The sequence below is a fragment of the Pinus tabuliformis genome, chromosome Q (genome assembly GCF_031772625.1).
Source record: "Pinus tabuliformis cultivar Carrire ecotype Pingquan chromosome Q, CPIR1, whole genome shotgun sequence".
Lineage (NCBI taxonomy): Eukaryota > Viridiplantae > Streptophyta > Pinopsida > Pinales > Pinaceae > Pinus > Pinus tabuliformis.
This window is the reverse complement of record NC_142296.1, coordinates 1,274,670,807-1,274,690,055: the sequence shown is the minus strand read 5'-3', so window position 1 is coordinate 1,274,690,055 and position 19,249 is coordinate 1,274,670,807. Positions and strand designations below refer to the sequence as shown.

The 19,249-nt window shown below is 36.8% G+C and overlaps 1 pseudogene; it reads right to left on the bottom strand.

The window, feature by feature from the left end:
- Nucleotides 1–17,662: 17,662 nt before the first annotated feature.
- On the bottom strand, nucleotides 17,663–18,247 carry LOC149224497 (calmodulin-like protein 3 pseudogene; annotated as a pseudogene).
- Nucleotides 18,248–19,249: the final 1,002 nt, after the last annotated feature.

The following is a 19,249-nucleotide window of genomic DNA, read 5'->3' as shown; positions in this document are numbered from 1 at the left end:
AGATGGAACTACCACTGATCCATTTAATGACAACCCCAAAGTCACCAAATATACTTAATGATTTTGAATTAAGCCACTTACCATATTATAGGAACCCTCATAGCGTAACCACCTTGACCCAAAAATTTGTTCCTTCACCACAACCCCTGTAAAATTGATACTGCCACAACCAAAAAACACTTGTTGTGCAGCCCCATCAAAATAATCAGTCAGATATTGTGCATTATGTGGGTTAACCAAGATTCTTTGTGGTTTTTCGCCTCAATTCTTCCTTCCATATTCCTTAAAGGATGCACAGATCTTGCCACTAGTTTTGGCAATGTTATATGGACAATCCTAAAAAAATAGCCGCATTTCTACCTTTAATATACCTGTAAGAGTAGAAAGCAACGAAAAATTGAAGAAGCGCAACAAAAATAAAACTTTTATGGCAAGTGAAAAATATTAGAGACAATGGAGCAACAACAACATTACTCAATCATATTCTATACTCAATCACAGACAATAGCAGATAACAACAAACAACAGAACCTTTGTCTTGTTTCTAGAACCGATGGGTTTGCCACTTAGTGTCCTTGGGCCAATTTCATCCCCTATTCCAGCTCCTTCCACACCCAGTGGAAGCATTTCTTGGGCTTCTCTCTAGATCTCCTTTTCTGCAGTGGTACAACACTCTCAATCTAAACTTCAGCGCCATCTTCCAAACTCCATGATGCCAGGCAACTTAGGCTTTACACAATTTTGCAAAAACTCACACGGCCTAAGAAATCAATGAGTGAAATCCATTATCTCTGCTCTTCAATGTGATCGAGATCTCAAATGGCTGTGATGTGGGAGAAAAAGTGGCTACCTTTGACTGGAGAAGACAATGGGGAATCTGTGTTCAGCGAGCGTGTATGGTTAGTGAATCTCTATGCTAAGTGTGGAGCTAGAGCCACTGATTGAGCTTAGGAGCATGTGAGCTCGGAGCCAAAGCTATAAGCTCGATGGTGTGCAAAGCGATGAGCTCTGTGGTGTGAAGAGCCAGAGGAAGGCTCAGTGGTTGTGAAGGGAAAGTTGAATCTGCCTATTGTTAATGCTATTGGGAAGCGTTGTTTCTAGTGGAGTGTCTACTGAAGAAAGTTGTGTCGACCGTGACACATGTATGGTGTGGAGAGTGATCCAGTGGAATAGGAGTGTTCGCTGATGAAGATTGTGATCCCTATGTGGCATAGATCCAGTGGAGTGTTGGCAGATAAGAGTGTCTGCAACCGAGTGTCTATTGAGGAAGACCATAATACCTGTGTGGTATAGATCGCAAAGAATATCCAGTGGAGTGTTAACAGATAGGAATGTATGCAACACCATGTCCACTGAAGAGAGTTGTGTTGTGCAAATCAACAGTAAAAATGATAGCCCCCTTATCAAGTTCTTTTTTATCTATTGTTGTAAGCCTTAGTTGAGACTGAGACCAGTAGGCACTTTAAAATTTAGGTCATTGTGATTAAGGGGAGGATTGTTAGAATAATCATACCACCCAATTCCTGTTGCCACGACGACTAGTTGGCAACAGGCAATAGTAGTCGGCCAGAGTTGCAACAGTAATCGGCCAGAGTTGTTAAAACATAAATGATAGTCGACAAATTGTTGTAAAATCTACGACTGTCTGTGTATAAATTTACCTTAATTTTAATACAATTATCCAGCTCTCTTTGGAGATTCTTCCCAATTCTATTATACCCCACAAAATGAAAAAAATAAAAAATAAGACTCTGATTTTCCTAGAAATGAATCATCCACCATTTCATGCATTCATCCATAGACGAGTACTATCTCAAATTTATGTTTAGACTATTTAAAACTTGATACCACGTGGTAATGGTAAAGGGACATTGTGTTGGGAATTTTCTGCTAAATTCCAAAACAAAAAAAAGAACAGAGAGAAATGCTCTATTTTTACACAGCGGAAAACTAAAAATTGTTTGCGGAAAACGATGTTTCAGCAACGCAGTTTCGTCAATTGCTGAATGCAGTGTTTTAGCAACACTCTGTTTTGACGGAGCGTAACAAAAAATATTTTCTGAAAACAGAGTTTCAACAACGCACAACAAAAAGGACTTTGTATTTATTAACAATACTTCCTCTAACAGAGGAATTACAACAAGGCTGCTTCAGAGGCAGTTCAAAAACTTCAAAAACTTCACTCTGTCAAAAAATAATTACATCACTGTGTCTGCACTACTGTACATTACAGAAAGCAAAATACTTTGTCTCCTTTGAAAATCAACACACTGTTTTTTCACTGCTGTGTTTGCACTGCTGTGCATCTACAAAACACTCTGTTTCAGCTCAAAAATTAACGCTGCTATAACACTCTGTTTCTTTCTTGAAAAATTTGACACTGCTATGTGTAAATTTTTCATTCCTTCATACGCTCTACTGCGTATTATAAAATAAAACTCTGTCTCTGGTCAGCTCATATTACACAAAAAAAAAAAAAAAAAAACATTACATTTCATATACAGCAACCAAAAAAAATATTGCGTGTACTAAAAAAAACTACTTGAAATTTTTATGACAAGACTAGAAATTAAAAACAAGGTATGGAGGGGCTGACGAATAAGTTTAATTCCTGAAATTTCTGGATGTTGCGGTACATTCTCCATGTCCGCAGTAAAACCTGGTGTTTACTATTTTTACCAACTGTAATAAATTACCACCATTCCGTAATAAATCGCTGTGTAATGGTGAATTCAGGCAAGGACTGGTGCTGCAGCTGTTTAATGGCGGATACATCATTGCAGGGGTATGGCAAAGGACTGGCCCTGCAGTTGAAAATAATATTTCAACACTCCCCTTTAGTTTCAACTGCTGGGTTATCAGTCATACCCAGACATTTCCTCAAAAATTCAAAACTTTTCTGTCCCAATGGTTTGGTCAGAATGTCTGCAACCTGCTCCTGAGTTCTGCAATGTACTAAAACAATTTCTCCATTGTTTACCAATTCCCTGATGTAATGAAACTTTGTGTCAATGTGTTTCGTTCTCTTATGAAACACAGCATTCTTGGATAATGCAATAGCTGAACTGTTGTCACAAAGAATCACAGTTCCTTTTGTTTGCTCTTGGCATAAACTCCTTAACATCCTTCTCATCCAAACTACTTGACATGCTGCTGCTGTAGCTGCCACATATTCTGCCTCTGCTGTAGACAACGCTACAATAGGCTGCTTTTTAGAAACCCATGAAATGGCTCCTGAACCCATGTAAAAAACATAACCGGATGTGCTTTTCCGATCATCTACACTTCCAACCCAATCATTATCAGTGTATCCAATTAAATCTGAAATTCTGAAGTAGTATATAAAATGCCAAACTTTTTAGTACCTTTAACATAACTCAGAATCCTTTTTGCTGCCTGTCAATGTGCTTCTTTTGGCCTCTCCATGAATCTGGAAATTAAACTAACACCATACATTATGTCCGGCCTAGTTGCAGTCAAATACATGAGGCTGCCAACTATGTTCTTGTACAAGCTAGGATCAAAATCCTTGTTGCTGTCCTCTTTGCTGAGTTTTAATCCCATCACTGTGGGAGTAATTGCTGCTTTGCTCTCCTGTATGTTAAATCTTTCCAACACTTCATTAACATATTTTGCTTGTGAAATAAAAATCCCATTTCCATTTTGTTCTACTTCTATTCCTAAGAAGTATCTCAGCAAACCTATGTCAGTCATTTCAAATTCTTCTTTCATGACTGTTTTGAAATTTTCAATAAGGTAATCATCATTACCTCTGAAAATAACATCATCAACATATAACACAACAATTAGTATTTTACCATCATTTTCTTTGATGTAGAGGGTGGGTTCTCCTTCACACTTTTCAAATCCATTTTCCAGTAGATAAGAATCTATCCTACTGTACCACGCTCTTGGTGCTTGCTTTAGCCCATAAAGAGCTTTCTTCAATCTACACACTTTATGCTCTTGGCCTTTCTTTTCATAGCCTAGAGGTTGCTCAATGTAAACCTCTTCCTTTAACACTCCATTTAGGAATGTTGACTTCACGTCCATTTGGTAAACTTTCCACTTGTTTTGTGCTGCTATGGACAACACTGCTCTCACTGTTTCCATTCTAGCAACCGGTGCAAAAGTTTCCTCATAGTCTCTCCCATACTGCTGCTTGTATCCTTTGACAACTAGTCTTTCCTTGTGTCTTTCTATTTTTCCTTCAGCATTACTCTTGGTTTTGTAAACCCATTTAACTCCAATGACTTCTTTTCCCTTTGGTAGTTCAACTAAATCCCATGTCTTGTTTCTTTCTATGGCATTAATCTCCTCATCCATAGCTTCTATCCATTTCCTATCCTTAATTGCATCTTCGAAATGAATAGGGTCTTCAACATGACAATATAAAGCAAATAAAGAATTCATACATTCATTTGCAGCTTCTTGCTCATAAATATCACTTAAATTTCTGAACTTCTTACCTCTTTCATTTGGTGTGCAAGTGCTTGAAGAAGCACTTGAATTTCTTCCTTCTGGTGTGCTTGGAGAAGCACTTTCATTTCTCCTCAAGGATGTCCTTTGCTGCCCTTGTGTTGGTGCTGTTGTTTGGAGTGTTTCAGCCATCTCCTCATCATCTTCATCATGAGACAAACAATTTTTAACATTCATTGTTTTCTCTATGCTTCCATCCCAAGCTTCCTCCTCAATGAATTGCGCATCTCTACTCACAATCAGCTTCTTGGTGAATGGGCTATACAACCTGTAAGCTTTGGATTCCTCATTGTATCCAATGAAAATACATTTCTCCCCTTTTCTGTCCAACTTCTTCCTTAGCTGATCTGGAATGTGTGCATAAGCCACACATCCAAAAAATTTCATGTGGGTGACCCCTTGCTTTCTCCCACTCCATGCTTCTTCTGGCACTCTGTTCATGACTGCTTTTGTAGGGCATCTATTCAAAATGTACACTGCACAATGTACAGCTTCAGCCCAATAATCATTTGGAAAATGCTTTTCCTTTAGCATGCTTCTTGCCATATCCATGATTGTCCTATTCTTCCTTTCGGCAACTCCATTTTGCTGCGGAGTGTACCTAGTGGTAAACTGATTATGAATTCCATTTTCTCTACAAAAAGGTAGAAATTCCTTGGAGATATACTCACCTCCTCTATCAGTTCTTAGAACTTTGATTTGCTGCCCACTTTGGTTTTCTACAAGTGCTTTGAAATTGCAAAATCTTTCAAACACTTCACTTTTGTTCTTCAGAAAATAAACTCAAATTTTTCTTGTAAAATCATCAATAAATGTTAGAATATAATGGCTGCCTATAAGAGATGGAGTTTGCATCGGTCCACATAAATCTGAGTGCACAATCTCTAAAGGTGATTTTTCCCTTATGCTTTTCCCGGATGGAAAACTTTCTCTGTGTTGTTTTCCCAAGATGCAACCTTCACAAAGGCTGTCTGGTTTCTCTATCAATGGTAATCCTCTTACCATTCCTTTTCTACTCAACAAATTAAGACCTCAAAAGTTGAGATGTCCAAATCTCAAGTGCCACAACCAATTTTCATCATTTGGTTTGCTTTGGAAAGCCTCTTGTGTAACTGCTGCAATTTCCACTCTATCTTTTAAATCTGCTCTCATTCTGAGAGGGAACATCCTATTCCTTGTCATCTTCACTTCAGCAATACATTGTTTGCTGGGTGCTCTATCCATGATGGTGCATACATCATTCACAAAGAAAACATAGTAACCCTTTTGAACAAGCTGTCCAATACTTAAGAGATTACATTTCATTCCAGGAACATAATAAACATTTGCTATGGTTTTCTTTTCACCTTTCTTTGTTAAAACATTTACTTCTCCTTTTCCCATACCAGAAACTTTGTTATCTGTCCCTAGTGTGACCTGTGACTTCACATTCTGATCTAACATAGAAAAAAGGGCTATGTTTCCTGTCATATGGTTGCTGCAACCGGAGTCTAGAAACCATACATCTTCACTCTTTTCTTCAGCTATATTACAGGCTAAAAACAAATTGTTTTGGCTGATATTTTCCTTAGTGAAATTTGCACTAGTTCTATTACTCATATCATGTTGCTTCTTCCTACATTCATTGGCATAATGCCCATATTTTTTACAATAATAACATTAGACATTGGATTTTTCATACCTTTGTCCTTGAGCATGATGTTGTCCACTTTGTTGGCTACTGCCTTGGCCTTGGTTCTGATTTGGATTGCTGCCTCTTCCTTGAGCATTTGCTGGACTGTTTCTTCCACCTCTGTTTTGGCTTCTGCCTCTTCCTCTCTTGTTTCCTCTGCCTCGACCTCTTCCTCTTCCAAAGGACATCTGGGTCTTAAAAGCATGTTCTAGAGATGAGTTTTCATTTCTACTCAATCTCTGCTCATGTGTTATTAGTGATGCATGTAGTTCATCCACTGTGAAGTTTGTGAGATCCTTTGTCTCTTCTATGGTGGTGACAATCACATCGAACTTTGAGGGTAAGACCCTCAACAGTTTCTCCACAATCCTCTTTTCTTCAAGAATTTCTCCATGAAACCTTATCTGTGTGACCAGACCAATTACATGTGTGAAGAATGAGTCAATAGTATTTGACTCCTTCATGCAAAGATTCTCAAAATCTCTTCTCAGCAACTGTAGTTTTGTTGTCTTCACTTTCTCCATGCCTTGATAGGCTGTCTTGAGAGTTTTCCATGCTTCTTTGGATGTCTTGGCTGCTGCAATCTTTGGAAACACACTCTCATGCACTGCTTGATACAAAAATACGAGGGCTTTTGAGTCCTTCTTCTTATAGCTCTTCCACAGATCTTTCTCTGCCTGAGTTAAGTTATTAAACTCTTCTTCATCTGCTGGTTCTTCAAATCCATCCTCAACAAATTCCCATAAATCTTGTGAGGCAAGTAAAGCCTTCATGGTTATGGCCCAATAGTCATAGTTTTTTCCATTAAACTGTGGGAGCTGAGTATTAAAGATACCCATGCTAGTGCTGGCTCCAGCCATTCTTGCACTCTTCAAAGTACTTGACTGTGTATTTTAAACTGACTCTCTTCAACAGTAACACACAAAAACTAACTTGAGCAATACCTTGGATTCTTTCTTGACTGAGTCTTCACTCTGCTGGAGAAGCTGCTGCAGCAAAAAATCCTTCCTTCAGCTTCTTTGACACCTTCAAAGAGCCTGGACAAGCTCTGATACCACTGTTGGGAATTTTCTGCTAAATTCCAAAACAAAAAAAAAACAGAGAGAAATGCTATGTTTTTACACAGCGGAAAACTAAAAATCGTTTGCGGAATATGATGTTTCAGCAACGCAGTTTCGTCAATTGCTGAATGCAGTGTTTCAGCAATAGTGTTTCAACAACACTCTGTTTTGACGCAGCGTAACAAAAAATATTTTCTGAAAACAGAGTTTCAACAACGCACAACAAAAGGGACTTTGTATTCATAAACAATACTTCCTCTAATAGAGGAATTACAACAAGGATGCTTCAGAGGCAGTTCAAAACCTTCAAAAACTTCACTCTGTCAAAAAAAAATTACATTACTGTGTCTGCACTGTTGTACATTACAGAAAGCAAAATACTCTGTCTCCTCTAAAAATCAACACACTGTTTTTTCACTGCTGTGCATCTACAAAACACTCTGTTTCAGCTCAAAAATTAACGCTACTGTAACACTTTGTTTCTTTCTTGAAAAATTTTACACTGCTGTGTGTAAATTTTTCATTCTTTCATACGCTCTGCTGCGTATTACAAAATAAAACTCTGTCTCTGGTCAGCTCATATTAAAAACGAGGTATGGAGGGGCTGACGAATAAGTTTAATTCCTGAAATTTCTGGATGTTGCGGTACATTCTCCATGTCCGTAGTAAAATCTAGTGTTTACTATTTTTACCCACTGTAATAAATTACCACCATTCCATGAATGACCACCATTCTGTAATAAATCGCTGTGTAATGGCGAATTCAGGCAAAGACTGGTGCTGCAGCGGTTTAATGGCGGATACATCATTGCAGGGGTATGGAAAAAGACTGGCCCTGCGGTTGAAAATAATATTTCAACACATTGAAACACTGATTTGTAAACTTGTAATTTCGAGATGCTTTGATTGAAACTTTTGAGATTGCAAATTCTAAAATATCTGAAAATTGAATGGACAACAACGAAATCAAGTCAAGTCAATGCCCGCTATTCCACTGAGTGTAAAGTGAAGTATATGCAGTAGGATGTCGAGTGTAGGTCATGCGTCGTGTGTGGTGGTGACGGTACATTTTCTTTTTCCCTATCTAGGTTCGAATTTCATGTTATTACATGTTTGTGGATGTAAGCAGGACCAGATTGTTACAATTAACTACATTAAAAGAAAAAATCGGATTTCATGCTATTACATGTTTGTGGGTGTAACTAGGACCAGATTGATACAATTAACCAAATCGGAGTTCATGGTATTACATGTTTGTGGATGTAACTAGGACCAGATTGATACAATTAACCACATTAAAAGAAAAAATCGGCCGTAAGGTGTTGCTACCTGGAAATGTCGGCCGGATTTGAGATCCAATCGCTCAAATAGTAACAGAATGGTCGTCTAGGGTGTTGCTAGCTGGAAATGTCGGCGAGATTTGAGATCCGATCGCTTAAATGGTAACATAATGGTGATCTAATGACATTTGGATTTCACTATTACCCGTGGCGTACACGTGCACCCCAGTCTTGACTCACATGATTACGCGTGATAAACAATCACATAATGGCCGTGTATGATCATAACCACTCCGTACATCCCACACGCTTCCATGATTACAGTTGGAACTTTGATGACATCATTGTCTACAAACAGTCAACTTAGTTACCCTTAGAGAACGCATAGTTACATTTGGAGCATGGAGGCCATCACATTAGCATTGAACGTGATTACAGTTGAACACTACCTACAGTGCACATGAACAGTGAATGTAATTACAGTTGGACACTACCGCAGTCAGCGTAATTACAGTTCGACAACACGCTGTTAACAGTCGCAGGGATCCCAAACTCAGATTTTAATGTTTCCAAGTGACAGAAAACCCAACTTCAAGCTTTGTGCAACATCATGGAATCAGTAGTATGTCCTGGAATCAACGTTCAGAACCTATTCCAGAAGAGAAATTGGCAGTAGCTTTATAGTTGTAGATTTTGTACTTAGTAATAACTGGCTCACAATGAGAGTGCCTACATCCCTATCCCAGTGGACAAATTTGACCACACTCTAGGAGATATTCCAATAAGGCTTGAAGAGGCTGCCAACTTCCAACTTCCAAGCGCTGTACTAGTCATCGAATGTCTTGACAGGCAGAATTCCTGTTGCTTTAGCATGCTCCTTCGGTGAAGCAAAACTTAACCGCAATCAACTTGGTGTAAATCCTGCATCTCTCCCAAAAATTTAATGAGCTTAGTCATCTTGGACTGAGTAGCATCGGAGCTCTCAGGTGATTATCCCCACTGTCAAATAGGGTAAATATTGTTGGCCTATATGTGCAGCGGAGCAAGCAATCTATGGGTGTTCCATGAACAAGTGCCATGCCATCTTATGACCCGGCTAGCGTTTCTGATTTGTAGGCTCTTATTTAGTTTGATTTTGATATTCTCTGCAACGTGATTCCGTAGTTTTCAACTTGCAGCAACCTTTAATCTGCTAAAGTGTACTTGTTCATTTTGTATGGTAGTATGGTTTTAATTTGCTAAAGTGCAAACCTTTAATCTGCTAAAGTGTAATTGTTCATTTTGTATGGTAGTATGGTTAATGAGCTAATTTTTGCTTTTGCTTTAGCTATGGCTAGGTTTTATTTTATTAGTACAGCATGATTATATATAGTTCAATAGTTACCACAATAATTTCAAATACAACATAGGTATAATATTTATATTTATATTTTTCCTTTAAGATTAAACATAAGCTAACATCGACTTATACTAATAATATTTCACTAATGAGTCAGCTGCTCTGAAGAGCTTCCATAGTGTCAAAATTGTATGATTTTTAAAAAGCCTCAACATTGGAAAAAACCTTTAGCTTAAAAAATTGCAACTTGCATGTTATAGAACCACAACAAATTATAATAGAAAAATAGCTTTTTTGTAATATTGTAAATAAATTTAAGAATGGATTATTTTAACAAAGTAGGAAGATAAATCATAAGAAAAATAAGATATATGTATTACACATAATAAAGGAAGTCACAAAAATGTGGTTGACAATATTGTACAAAAGATAGAAATATGAAAATATTGATTCAATCCCAATTTTATAGGGTAGATTGTAATAAATAGTTTTCTACAAAAGTGTTGAATACATGTAATAATAGTATTATTGATATTTATTAATGTTCAGAAAAAAGTTGTTATATAATATAATTAAGTATTATTTTTATAATAATATAAGGAGTAGTTGGTATAAGCACTTAAGAATATTCATAAAAATGTATGTAATATTTTACTCAAGACAAAATTTTGTAACTAGTGTTAAGAGAAATAACGAACAATGACCTTGAATAGTCATATGAAAATAAACTCAACTACTCTTTGTATTCTTTTTAGTGCCATGAAACCATTTGTTTGACTATATACATTCATATGATTCATTTGAAAGTGCAATTCACTTTATCATAGTTAAGGATTTGGACCATGTGGTGACACCTTCTTTTAAATACAAGACTAGCCAAAATCTCCATTGTGCTTAACATTATGACTTTATTTCTTTTATGTATTCATCAACACTAGAACATTGTATTTTTTTTAAATACATGTTGCTTTATAAGTCTTGAAAATATAACTTAGGTTTTGAATAAATAATATATTCTTCAATGGAGCTTCTTTGTGTGATGATAGTTTTGAGGCAACAAATTTGAAATAATCATAATTTTCTTAATATTACTTGTATTATGACCACAATTAATAAATTCCATAGTAATTATGCATCTATTGACACGATCTTGACCAAAATTTGGGTACTCTATAAAAAAAATATGTGATATACAATTTTCACAATTGTCACTAGAAAAACCCTAGGACAACATATTCTAAATTAATGATAAATCTACTTATTAGACTTCGATTTTGATTTTTTTTAGCTTTGGCATTTTTTGGAAGGGCCTAAGCCTGCAACTAGATTCTTCCAATTCTACACAAAATGTTTAAGAAATCAGTCTAAATGTTGTCATCTTCTCTTTTCTTTGAAAATTTTACAGAAAGAAAAAAAAGAAAGAAAAAAAAACCTTCATTTTGTGCCGAAGAAAGAGATATGACACTACTTTGTAGTAAACCTTGGTAGATAAAAGATAATTTGAACCCTTAATATCATAAACCCTTAAACTTTAAAAATATCAAACATTCACATTATAAAGATCACTAGAATATAAAGAACCCTTAGAAAATAGTAACATCATCAATTACTCGCTATAAAAGAAATCAATATGTAAACCATGCTTCTATAAGAATCAACACCCAACATATCTCAATAAAATGACATTTGTGTATATTTATACTTTTTTCATGAGTATTTATAAGGGCTTATGCTAACTAATCCTCATTGTTATATTATTTCCTCTAATTACTTAGTGAACTTAATTATTACACATCAACCACCAAATTGACAAACTCCATAATAATGGCCACATTGTAACTCAGTATCTCTTTCAATGGCTCCCTAGGTACTTCATATTATCCTCACTAGATACATATAGTTGGTGGCTAATAAATGTAATGATGAGATTTAGTTGACACAAATCATTGAAAATATTGAGAAGATAGTACACAAGACTATGATTGTATGAGACATGTTGAAGATTATACGGTAACAAGCATGGCTTATGGAGTGATTCCTTCTATAAAGAGTGATTGATGGTCCTATCTTAATGAGTTTCTATATATTCATGGTGATGATTATTTATGTGGATGTACTCTTTATTATAAAGATAAATGTTTTATTGTTCATCTAATAAGATACACTATAATATTGCATTCAAATTACTATGAGATTCTAATATGGTTATTTTGTTTCTTTAAAGAATTACTGCTCTCTAGACATCCATGGACTATGAAAACGGAAATTGGCAAACTCCAAAATAATGGCCACATTGTAACTCAGTATCCCTTTCAATAGCTCCCTAGGTACTTCATATTATCGTCGATAGGTACATATAGTTGGTGGCTAATAAATGTAATGATGAGATTTAGTTGACACAGACCATTGAAAATATTGAGAAGATAGTACACAAAACTATGATTGTATGAGACATGTTGAAGATTGTATGGTAACAAGCATGGCTTATGGAGTGATTCCTTCTATACGGAGTGATTGATGGTACTACCCTATCTTAATGATTTTATATATTCATGGTGTTAATTATTTATGTGGATGTACTTTTTATTATAAAGATAAATGCTTTAGTTTTCATCTAATAAGATACACTATAATCTTGCATTCAAATTAATATGAGATTCCAATATGGTTATTTTGTTTCTTCAAAGAATAACTGCTCTCTAGACATTCATGGACTATGAAAACAGAAAATGGTTAGCCCTCTTTTACCTTTGTTGATGACTTGCCAAAGTTTAATTCCCCAAACAAACATGCACCAAGATAATTAACTCTCAGTTTCATTCCTTTATCACTAGTAGGAAGAGATCTCATGGTCAAGTTCTAAGCCCACATAATAGACCTATGATGTTGTGGTCGTCAATGCGAGAAAATTCACTAATGGAAAAGAAGAAAGAGAGTGGATTTTCTCAAATATTGGTAAATGAACAACAACAACCTCTTTGTTTGCTATTTTATTTATAAGATCATTACTAGTTATTCAACCATTTATTAAAGTTGATTGATGAAAATATATAATGACATTTAATTAATTTCGAGAACTCAACTATTTTCCACAAAAAAATGAAGTTAGCTCCAATAAGAATACATATGTTTAACTTAACAATATTTCCTCAACCTTCGGCCCTCAAGGCATATCAATTTCTCCTAGCTTGAGTTGAAAGTATCCTTTCTTTCTCGCATAGATGAGAGAACTCGATGTGAAACGATTTTGTGGTTTGACACTTGGCTTAAGTTATAAGGAATCCATGTTGAACCATCAAGTATAATATCCATGGTTCCATATTGTAGCAAATGGGTGTACATGTTTGACATCATATTTTTCAGAGAATAGAGACTTGAAATCCGAGATGTTATGAGTAGGATGAGATAAGGTAAATTCATCTACTAGTTGAGATGGTTCATACAACTTCAAGTTGTTCATGTTAATGACTGGATGAATGCCTAACTATATTTAGAAGTCTAATTTGAATGCATTGTGTCCCACTTACTATATAATTGTATATGGACCATATCATATAGGTTGGAGCTTATGATGTTGTTGGGCCTTGAAACATTGTTAAGGCACATGAAGCCAGACTTTATACCCCACCTAAAAATGTATTGGAACCCAATGATAGTCTTTCTAGGTTTTAGACTTAGACTGAGCTCATTCAAGTGCACATTGGAGTTGGTTATGTATTTGTGCTAAGATACCTTAAAACAAGAAGACTTTCTTTGTCCCTACTACAAGTGAAGGTGAAGATGTAGACTAGATTATGACCATCATCTCATATGATGCAAACAGATAAAAACCATAATAGACTTCAAAGGGCATGAAAGAGGGCACAATTAACAACTTATATTTGCTCATTTATCTAGGGGTAAAAAGTTATGGAATATTTAGTTGACAACCAATTAACTACTAAAGAGTCTTCTAGATATCATTGAGGAACTTGACATTTAAATTAGATAGGATGGTTATGGAATGCCAAAATGTTCTTATAGATGAGTGAGAAACAAATCCATAGCTTCCTCAGCTATGAGTTTTTTGGTCTAAGGAATAAACACCAACATGTTAAAAAAACTAGACAATGATAATGATGGCATTATGTTGGTAAGTTGTACATATGTAGAAGTTGGGCCTCTTCGATGAGAAGAAGTTTGGCTTCTATAGTAGGCATACACAATTGAATCAATCTATATAAACAACTATCCTAAAGGTAAAATTGTAAAGAGGGCATTTAAGTTACCTTAGTGCTTGCATTATTGGGAAAAATAAGGATCAAAAGCATATTCTTATCATGGATGTTGAGAACGATAGGTGTACAAATAATAGGATGATTGAGTAGATCGATTGTTTTTAATGTTGTCACTCTTTTTATACTAGATATCTAGGTGAGATTATTAAAAATAGGAAACCTATTTGATGTGGTGCTTATTTGATAACTTAGCTTAAGAATTCAAGAAAAGAAAAGGATGATGGTCCATATTGAGTATAATCTCTTTCCTAAATAGTTAATCTCAACAATGTTTGAGAGTTGAAATGGACACATGAAATTCCTTGTTCTAAGCATATGCTTATAACATAGCTTGGCAGCGAACAAGCTTTCTAAATGGTAGGCTACAATGGCCACCCTACTTAAGTACTACACATATAGCATACTAAAATGCAATAAATTCAATTACAAAAGGTTGCTTTAGGCCTAGGACATGTGGAACTAGGGCATACAATAATAATTGTATTAGGTATGGAAAGGTTGCACTAGCAATAGCTATTGGAAATGATATGGAGGGTGTGTGCTTGGTGTGACCAAGTGGGGAATGGTTTCCATAAAAGAAACCCTCAAGATTATTGGCAATTCCAGGGACAAGCCATTCCAAAATATCCTTCACATTTTTTGAATGAGAAGAATGCCATCTAGTGAAATGAGAAAGCCTATAGCAAACAAAAAATTGGTTATAAGAATATTTTTATCTTTTTATAGGTCACTTATGAATGCGTAAAAAATCTAGAATAGTATAAACATGATAGAAATGTTCCATATATAGACTTTATAAAATTAAAATATAAAATAATAAATTAAAAATTTACTCACTCTACAAAATTTATAAATTTAAAGTAACAAATTATCAATATTACATTTATTTAATTTAAATTATCTCAATCCACATATGTATATACACCATCCAATCAAATATATAAATATGAAATTTATTTAATTTCTTAACATATTGTAACAATAAATTTGATATTCTCGGATGCGGGTGTATAGACGGGCGTTAAATATGACGGGACAGGGGTGGGGCGAGGTGGGGCGACACCTGCCTACCCAGGACATGGCGGATAATTGGCTTCTGATCGACGGATCTCTGCATTTAAGAAGCGCAGGGTTCAATGGCATTGTATTAAGTGGTTCCGGATCTCATATCCTGTCCTCCGCTCCGGTTCATGCCTCTGCATGCTCCAGCATGCTTCAGACTTCGGCTCTCTTCAATGCAACAGTAATGGCGGGTGCTTCTCGATGCGTGAAAGGGGAAGATAAATTGAAGCTAGGCCATGGGCTATCTGTGGAGCCGCTTCCGTCGAACCACTCGCATTTCTATCTGGCCTCTGGCCTCAGTTCTGGATTCTGTCTGTATGGTGTTGGCTCCGTCATCCCTGCTGCCTCTCGTTGCTTGAATGGGGAGGCTAATTTGGAGCTTCGCTCTGGTCTTTTAGCGGAGCCGCCTCCGTTGAACCTCTGGCATTTCACTCGGGCCTCTGGCCTTTGTTTTGGCTTATGTCTGAATTGCTCTGGCCCTGTCATCGCTGCTGCTCGGCCTCGCTTTGCTCCCGCTGCTGTTGTCTCCCCTATGCCTCGTCTGCGCCATAGAATGCGGTGCTGCGCAGCGGCACCAGGGGTAGTCCTCTGCGCGCACCTTCCAGCCCATCTTCCGATTCGCCCTCCCTCTCCAGCGATTTCTTTGTCGGCCACTACCCTCGCACCCGCAGTGGGAGAGGGCATTTTCATGATTCCAGCCACTGTTTGGGCTCCCCTGCTCCCCGTCCTCCTGCCACCATGCCTTCTCCCACGACTGGCTCCGCGCTTTTCTCCTTCAACTGTTCTCTGAACCGCCCAAGGATAACCGCTCACATTACGGTGGTCTTCCATGAGGAAGCCCAGTTGGGGGAGCCAAGCTCTCATCCGGCGGGCCTCGGCTCTGACAATGCTCAGACTTCGAACCTCCAGATGGGGATTGGCAGCGCGTCTATGCAGGCTCCGGATGCTCAAGCTCGCAGCGCTCATGATGTTGAGATGGCGCCGGTTGATCCTGGTCCTTCCGAATCCGAAGCTGCTCTTGCCAGGGATCTGCTTGCAACAGGTTGGTGCCGTATAGTTGAAGAGCCTCCAGATGATTAGTTTGCTCACTGTTGTCTTGTTATCTTGCCTTGCGGCCCATACAATTGGGCAAGTTTATGTTCAAACTGCTATGTTGAATTTTTGTTTATTTTTGGAACTTTTTAAACTCTGCAACATCAAGAAGATCATAATTTGCTCCCCTGCGTCGGTTTTGGCAATCTGTTCAAGACTGATTTCCCTATCATTGGGCAGTCTCCATATATGTTTACCTTGACAATTCTGCCTTTTACGATTTTGACTACGGTCACGATGTAATTCTACTCCCTTTGTTAATAGATTAATCTTATTTAGAAAAAAAAAAAACAATAAATTTAATATAATCTAATTTAAATTTAAAAAATTTTACAACTATAAAATTTAATAAAAAATAAAATAAAATAAAATAAAATTCACACTATACACCGTTTTTACAAATCCTACCCAAGGATTATCAATTTTACCAAAGACTTTATAAAAGTGATTTATAATTTTTCTGTGATATTTATATGGGGAAAATATCATTTATATATTTTGAACCAATTAATATGATTCATTTTCAAGATAAGATGTCGATGAGTAATGAAAATTTCTAAACCGTCAAATTTAACTCTGCATAATCCAAGTGCCCCAGGGATTTTTTAGGGTGCTGAATCCGCGTATATACAGATAAAAAACCAATTTAAATAACACAAAATCAAAATTTCACTTCAAATTTTTCAGTCCAATTTCAACACCAGAAAATCCAAAAAATCACACTAAAAACAACTTATTTTAAAATTCCAACAATAATCTTATTAAAAAAAATTCCCATGCTAAAATGGGCATAGGATCACTGCACTGATACACAAAACATCTGTAGTGTAGTGAGCGGTTAGTGAGTCAGCGACTTTAGAACTTTTCACATCCAAAATAGTGATTTTTTAAAGCAAAATCTGTTTTTCTTATCACAAGAATGAAAGTACATCGATTAAAAATGGAGTGCTCTAACCAGCCCTGGATGGTCAAGAATGGCCGGAATTCGGGCAAAAAAATTTCAAAAAATCTTGTAGAGACAGGGTTTGAATAGTGTTTTTGATGGTGGAAATAGATTAAGCACCATCAAAAACGTCTTGAACACTTAAAATTTTGAAGTTTAACAACTATAACTTGATTTAATTTTGAAGTTTAACAACTATAACTTGATTTACAAAAAACCTTGCCAAATTTTCTCTAAATATAATCCAAATTTCTATAACTTTCTGGGCAAACTCCTCCAGCTCGTTAGCTCGTTAGACTACTCGATTAAAAACAATAAAAATAAAATTTAGAAGTGATGAAAGACAACAATACTGACATGCAATCACCATCGACACTTTATACTGCCATTGTCCAGAGACCCATATCCCAGCTTAGTTGTGGTGATACTTGTACGGTGCTATGGCATTTATAACATACTAATCTTTACACATCATCATATTCTTGAACTCATAGAAGTCCAGCAGACCATTGGAGTCCAAATCAAATTTGCAAATCATTTTTTCACAGTTACCCAAATCTCTGCCCTCACCCCATCCCAGACTGTGGAGAATCTGTTGCAGTTCTTCAGAAGAGATGTACCCATCTCTGTTCTTATCAAATACTCTGAACGCCTCCATCAGATCATCAGGCGATTCGGCCCCGTCCTCGTGATCAGTACCAGTTAATCCATTGTCTTGGCACAGCGATTCGTATAGCGAAACAAATTGCTCGAATTCCAGACTTCCATCCTCGCTGCTGGAGAGGGGGCGAACGATAAACTCCAGATCTTCATCCGACATTTGCATTCCGAGCTTCTTTAAGAAGCCAATGATCTCCTCAATCGTGAGCTTCCCGTCACCATTTTCATCCACAGTATCGTAGATTCTCCGGAGCTTCGCAGCTTCTGATGAATCTTCTGATTTACTATCATCAAAAACACATAAGTCACTGCACAGGCCGCCGCCCGACGCACTGCTGCCTCCGCTGTGTTTACAGAGAAATTTTTTGCAACCACGAGACATTATCAAACTGATTAATAAACTTGCAGTAACGAATGCTTCCAAATTGATTGTAAGTTACCCGTCTGGAAGCCTGTTTCAGCGTCAGTGAATTGAACAAAAATGGGGGCCGAATGAATGAATACAAATACAGAGAGAGGCTCGCTTTTCGATCGTGCATGAAGTCAGAGAAAATACGCTGTTCTTACCTGGAAGGGCCAGCGAAATTTCAGATCGCATAGTTTAAATGGGCGTAGAACGTTCACGAGTGATTATTTACTTGAATACAGTTGGCGTCCACACCTCTACCACGCGTGATTGACGGTCACATGATGAGAGTGCACACGTGTAGCCTGGACCCCTAGCATTTTCTACGCGGGGTTAACGGGCATATAATGCGAAGTTCACAACTACTCACCGCGTACGCACATGTGTACAGGCGTACCGATCACTGCGCGTGATTAACGGTCACATAATGGCCATCCAATGACACTGGATGTTCGTTAGCACGCAGTGCACATGTTGAGTCTCAGTCCTACGTGTGATAAACGGTCACATGATGGGGAAGTTCACTACCACTCACCGTACACGTGTAGTCTTGTTTGACATGGACCATGTAAAGATTTTTGGCCATATTGGGTGCTTTTAAATTTAGGTTATAGGTTGCTTTTATATATAGGTGTTTTTTTTCGTTTAATTTTTATTTTTATATAATTGTCCGATTCAAAATGTTTTAATTAATAATTTTATTTGAATTCAGGGTTTTGTGATCTATATCGAGTTTAAGAGAAAATTTTCAGAAATTACATGTTAATGCATTTGTCCACTCGTTTCGAACCAACGAGTATGGTTCATTGTGAGGAAGTTGATGAATCAGATCATGGCTATAGGGAGAACAGATCTTCCAACCACTAGAAAACGGCTATAATAGATCATACTGTAAAAAACGGCTAAAATTTTAACCAAGACACTGCTAGACTTGATTATTCAAATTGATTAATTATACTATTATTATGCTAAACAATA